This window comes from Etheostoma spectabile, chromosome 5, assembly GCF_008692095.1.
Source record: "Etheostoma spectabile isolate EspeVRDwgs_2016 chromosome 5, UIUC_Espe_1.0, whole genome shotgun sequence".
NCBI lineage: Eukaryota > Metazoa > Chordata > Actinopteri > Perciformes > Percidae > Etheostoma > Etheostoma spectabile.
In genome coordinates, this window is record NC_045737.1 from 37197118 (window position 1) to 37203399 (window position 6282).

Genomic DNA, 6282 nt, shown 5'->3' on the forward strand with positions numbered 1-6282 from the left:
CCCAGGGCTCGGTTTACACCTATCACCATTACTAGCCACTGGGGGACCATAGGCAGTTTCATGAGATTTTCATGCCATGGGACCTTTAAGGGGACCGGTGTTTTAATCCAAACCAAATTTTTCTAATCTTAACTAGTCGATTTGGTGCCTAAACTTAACTGTTGTGCGTATACGTTTTCATATGACATCATACAAGCCCGTATATGAGAATGTTTTGCTTTAAAATATAGCTCTGCTTATTGTGTTTTGCAAGCGACATCCCATGGATTTGATTGAATTAGTTTTCCTGTATATTTGTTAAACTCAGTGTTTCTTGTCTATATTTTTTAGGTTTGCTGAGCCTGCCCTGATAACTCCCAAACACCGTTGAACAACCACGTGTTTCCAAAGCCCCTTCAAGGAGAGGTAAGGAAGTCATTCATTCGTTCAGATTTTTTCAGCAAAATAACATAATTTTTACCTCTTTCTCAAGTCAACCACATCCCTACCCTATTCTCTAGAAACTTGGATTCCCTTCAGTAAAGAACAGAGCCTGAGGCCACATCCCTTTATTCCTCTTCAAATGACCCGCTATAAAGCCGCAGCAGGGGGTGCAGGGGTCTTTGAAGCTTATTTTCACAGGTTGAACCGGTCATTGAGCTGTCGTAGCGATTGCTGTTGCGAGAAAAAAAAAAAAAAAGACACATGATGCAACTTAGAGTTGTGTGGAAAAAGATGAAGCTTCTCCTTACTTTTGTCATCAACTTGGGACAAAACTGGCACGTAGAAAAACAGAAAAGGGAGACAGACAAAGAGACAAATACAGAAAGAAGGAGTACTAATGGAAAGAGGGAGGGAGGGAGGGAGGGATATGCAAGGTTAGCCAGCACATTTCCCCCTTAATAAAAAGAAATTTGAGTCAAGTGACCATCAGCTGGTCACCGTATGTTTGATCAATATGGTCATGAGGCCTCAGGTCTGCAGAGAGAAATAGAGGAGAGGGATCAGCCATGCTATCCTCCCCTCCTTCCTTCCCTCTCTCCTTTCTCCTGCAGTCACCTGTAAACGTCGTGATTTATTAGGACGTGGGTCAGTGCTCCCATTATGTGTAGGGGCCTGCATGGCGGTTGCCGCTGCTTGTTGTGTCTCGGGGCTAATGGGAAAGAATGACAGGAATCTGCAACTGATAATGCCACGCTCGGAGATGTTCGTCAGCAGATAATCTCCCATATACTTCCCCCTCCCTCTGGCTGCTCTTTCCTACTTCTGCTTCACTGCCACTATACTCTCTCCCTTCTTCGCTGTCCACTGCATCATTTCCTCCTCATCCACTCCTCTGTCCTTTTTCTTGTCATTTACTTTGCCCCTTTTTCTCACTCTCTTTCCCCTCTTCTGACATCTGCATGTGTTTCTAATGGAACGATTTGTTCTCTTTTTTCGTCAGATGGACTCAGAAATGCGTGTCTTCACAGCCCAGGCATGACCGAAGCGCCTCTGTGGCCGCTGTCAGTTGCTCAGTAGGCAGTGTAGATCCTGTGTAGCAATCAGCAGCTACATCTGGCTACTGGGTCTCCGACGGCTCTGCCTACTTCCCGCTCGAGCGTACCTATTCCGCTCCCATTGGCTGGTGGCGCATTCCAATCCTCTGATTGGCTGAAGTGTCAGGGGGGCTCTATCCTGTGACCCCCACAGACAGGATGTTCTCTGTGTCACAACTCCACAAGGGGCCCTTGTCAAGGCTTTTGTGTGTTTGTGTGTGTGTGTTTTTCTCAGTCCTTCCTCCTTTGTCATTCTTTTAATTCTCCCTGCATATGCCTCTCTCTGGGACTCTGTCTCTTCCCTCGTGCTCTGTGAGGGTCTCTCTGTACACAAATGTCCTTGGTAAATGCTATAAAAAGTTAAACTAAGACAAACATTTCAAGGATGGATGACAAGCGTTAATTACTGCACTTTTGAAAACCCTTTGAGGTGACGAGATGTCCCCTTTGCTTTGTCCTGAACCTGGCATACAATGTAGATTTCTGTGTGCTTCAATTCTACAGCTACATTGTCTGCTGGGTTTCTGGCTAGCAAAATAAACGCCGGTTATATAACCCTCCGGTGCTCAAAGAAGGTAAAGTATTTATCTACTCTGTCAATGTGCCTGTGACCCTGACAATTCAATAAAAAGAAACAATTTCACACTAATCCTGCTGAGTGACTGGTGCTGTCATTTGTCCGACTGAATACCACATTTGAATGGAGGGAAAAAATATCAGCAAAATCTGGAATCGGTGTAATCTAAATTGATGCAGTGTCGCTTCTGCGTCCCTGGAGTTAACCCCCAGACAAGAGATGCCAGGAATATTTTAGTAACTCAGCACAAAGCCGGGCTGTTGTCTGTCAGGAGGTTGTCAAACTGCTGTCAGACAGGCTCCTTATTAGCGGGACAGCACTGTCTTCCCTGCAGCATACACACACACACACACACACACCCTGAATTATAAAAAAAGAAATCACACAAACAACAATGCTTTGAGAAGACATCCTGTCTTTCTACCTCAGTGTGCAGCTGTGAAAGTCACACACTTTCTGACACCTAAATGCAACTTTTACATCCACATGTTCCCTTTTGCTTCATTACCCGTTGATGGGCAAGAACTCTGAATACACACAATTAAACTACTTTGTTCCGTCTCTGTTTGATTACTTATGATAGTAGCTGAATAAAGCAGCAGCAGTGCAGATGCAATGACCTGTCTTTTAAAACAAAACAGTACATGAAGGCGCTGAAAAAAGGATACATGCTTCCACGCCAAACGATTTTTGGAACTGATGTGTATTTAGCAGGGAGTCAGCTGAATGCCCAGATCTAGTCACTGTCCTGCAGCCAATACAGGTGAAAATAATAAGTCTCCAAGGCTGAGACAAGAAAAGAAACTCAGAGGGTAAAGCTTTCTCACAAAAGTAGGCCTATGGAATAACCATGGTTTTCAGACAAAAGACACTAAGGGCCCCATCTTTCACCCAGCGCAGCACAAAGACCAACAAGTGTCTATGCCATTTTAAGACCGTCTCACGCACACGTCGTTTAAATAGCTAATGCACCCGCGCCCATCTTTCCGCCCATGGGCGTGCTGGTCTTACATGGAGGTGTGTTCAGGTGCATTCTGGGGGTATTGCTATCTTGAGGCAGCAGGAAGTGATCGCGCCATTGACCAACAAAAACCTGGTCTAAAGTCAACAGCGTAGCATTTCATTGTTATTTTAACAGCACATTAGTAAAATGCACCTAGGCTTATGCACATACTATGCTTGTTACACACACAGGGACGCGCAGCAGCACACACACAATCAAAAGATTACATGTAAAAATATTATGCTGCAAATCTGCCATCATAATAGCAATGAGCCAAAGTACATACACTTGCTTTTAAAGGGAATGTGAGATGACACTCTGATTGGTTTATTGCATGTTACGCTCAAAACACACCTATAATTAATGAAGACAATAAATACAACCCTTTTGAACCATGTGCCCAGCACACACACCCTTTTTCCTGCCATTAAACTAGAAAAAGTTGATTTGGACACGCCCTGAACCCACTTGCGCCTGCCTTGTTAGACGATTCTTTAAACTGGACATGTTTAGCGTGTAGCTAGCTCGAAGGTTGTTGTTGCTGTTGTTGTTGTTGTCCCTAGCGAAGGGATTTTGAGAACGGCAACACACAAAGAGTGGGAGGGGCCTCCTGATATCTGGCGCGTGTTCAGGCTTTATACTGAAAACGTACTTGCGTTAAGACTACACTAGTGCGATTGTTCTCTTCACAAAAGTGCAAGCGAATCCCTTCTACTGTCATTCTAAATGTGGAACAAATTCTGCACTCATCGAAACACCAAAAAAGGCATTTTGAAATTCAGACGAAGCTAATACGTGAGTAAAGCCTGAAACAATGAGTTGCTGTCAGGTCACTGACGGTGCACTGATTCACTTGTCAAGGGCTAGCACTCCACCAGTCTGATTGGTTATTGAATCCGACTGCCCCCTGGCCGATTCAACATGTCACATTGGCCCAAATGAAGACCGACGGCTTCTCAGACTGACGACGGCACCGAACACACCGAGCTGTCTCGTGTTACCGATCTCGCCAATTGGGTTGGTGTGTCAGCGCCTTTAGAGAAACCAACCCAATAGCAAAGAAAGACTAGTGGAGCGTCAGTCTCAATAGGGCAAAACACACACAAAAACACATTGTACAACATGACCAATTACCTGAATTCTAATGTATTAAAGCCGTCACATAATAACCGATTTGCTGCCAGGCGCAGAGCAAAGTGCAGTGCAGGTATTTGTCATCAAGGGTGGCAAGGAAGCTATTTCCTGTTGCTAGGTAACAACAGCTGTTATCTCATTGGTTGCACTTTCGAAAGGTCAGCAAAAACTAGGTCAAAAGTGAAATAATTTGAACTTTGAGCACGGAGGGGCACCTGGTTAGCTCACCTGGTAGAGTACACCCCCATATATAGAGGTTTACTCCTCGAAGCAGTGGCTGCGGGATTGTCTCCGCCCTGCGTCCCTTCGCTACATGTTATTCCCCCTCTCTCCCCTTTCAAGTTTAAAATGTCCTGTACAAATAAAGGTCTAAAATGCCCAAAAATATCTTTAAAAAAATAATCAGAATGTAATTAAATGTCCTAAAACAATTCCCTTTTGCAATAAGAATAAAATACCAAAAACTGTAAAAATACAACATGGCTTTTGTAGATATGTAAATGCCAGCATTGTGATAGACTTGATAAATGTAAAGTCCTCTAATTATAAGGTTTTAAACCAGCTGCACTAATAACTACACATGAAGTGATTATCTCTGCTTTCGCAGCTCAAGTAAAAAAAGATTTACATAAAGGTCTTTGCATGTAACCAAATGACTAAATGGTTGTTTTTGACGGTAAATGTTGGTAATATATTCCTTTGGAGACACATTTAAAATACTATGTACTGTATGTAATAATCTCAGCAACAAAAAAAGTATCTACTAAAAGTTGATCACAAATTTTGTAAATACATTCCACAAAAAAAAGGTGCGTACATAGCACCCTATAGTTATCGCAGACACAGTAAGACCTCATAAACGTGGCAGCTTTAGATATAATTACAGTGGATTTGCATTTATTATGAATATGCTCTATATCTCCCACGCTGACTCATTTCCATCATCAAGGCAGACACTCGTCTGTGTCTTAAAACTCCCCTAAGTTCGGCCACATAGGCATCATTTTTGTGACAATATTACACGCGCTGAGCGAGTCCATCGGGACCCACTACGAGAATCCCAACAATGTGAGTGGTTGCTAATGGCCCAGGGGGTGTGTGGGCGGTTTATTGTTGCTTTGATAAGCTGTTGATGACGTGCATGGTGTAAGGACTGCATGAACAGTTAGTCAGAGTGCAAAACAACAGAGCGCTGAGGAAAAGAGGGATGGGGGTGATGATGAAAAAGGGTGATGGAGAAACTGTGAATGAAGAGCGATTGAGCCATCTGTCTTCCTTTATTACACATATAAACGTTTTTCAAGGAGGACAGGGGAGAAGGTGAAGGTCCTGTCATTGGAAGGTGCCATCAGTGATGTCATCAGCCGGTGGACCGCCTCATCCCACATTACTCCAAACACGCGGTCTACGTCACTTTGGTAATAAGTCATCTGATTGTCAAGCAAGGACTTCTACAGCAGGGTTCTCCCCATCTGCAGGCCTACACATGCAGGAAAAGCCCGGTGGCAGAGTTACGTGTTGTTCTGATTCAGATACTTTCTGATTTAGCGGGAACGCACCGCAAAGTTTGTGAGTGTGGAGATTGGGATTGGTCCAAGAAGAGGGATAACACTTCCATAGCACTGATCTTGGGAGAAACATTTCTCCCAATGTCTCTCTATTATTATTATTTTAGCCCCTTACCACAAACATGTATTTAAAATTCAGACAGTATCTGTTTGTGGTTTCATAATAGAATTTCCCCCTTGAAAATCAATTACCTTTTTTATTTTATCTCAGGACACTTTACAGACAAAGTAGGTGTGGACCACACTCTATAATTTTAAAAGATCCAACAATTTCCCATGAACAAGCATTTGGTGCAAAAAAATCTTCCTTTTCCCATGCAGAAACTTTTGGACAGACCCAAGCGTTGCATAGCCACTAAGTCCACAGAAGGTGGAGGTTCTGGATGGATGGATTTGTCAACAAAATGTGGGACGCTGACAGCGGAGACTGCTGTCAAAGGTACTCTAAGCGATGTTATGCATTTTAGGCTAAAACATTTTTTG

The 6282-nt window shown here is 43.4% G+C and overlaps 1 long non-coding RNA gene across 2 annotated transcripts in view; it reads left to right on the forward strand.

Annotated features, from left to right (window-relative positions):
* LOC116689807 (uncharacterized) overlaps positions 1-445 on the forward strand; it is a 26080-nt gene extending 25635 nt beyond the window's left edge. For both annotated transcript variants that reach the window (XR_004332102.1, XR_004332101.1), the window contains one exon: positions 331-445. This is a non-coding gene — a long non-coding RNA (uncharacterized LOC116689807). The remainder of the gene's footprint in view (positions 1-330) is intronic.
* The last annotated feature ends 5837 nt before the right edge of the window (positions 446-6282 follow it).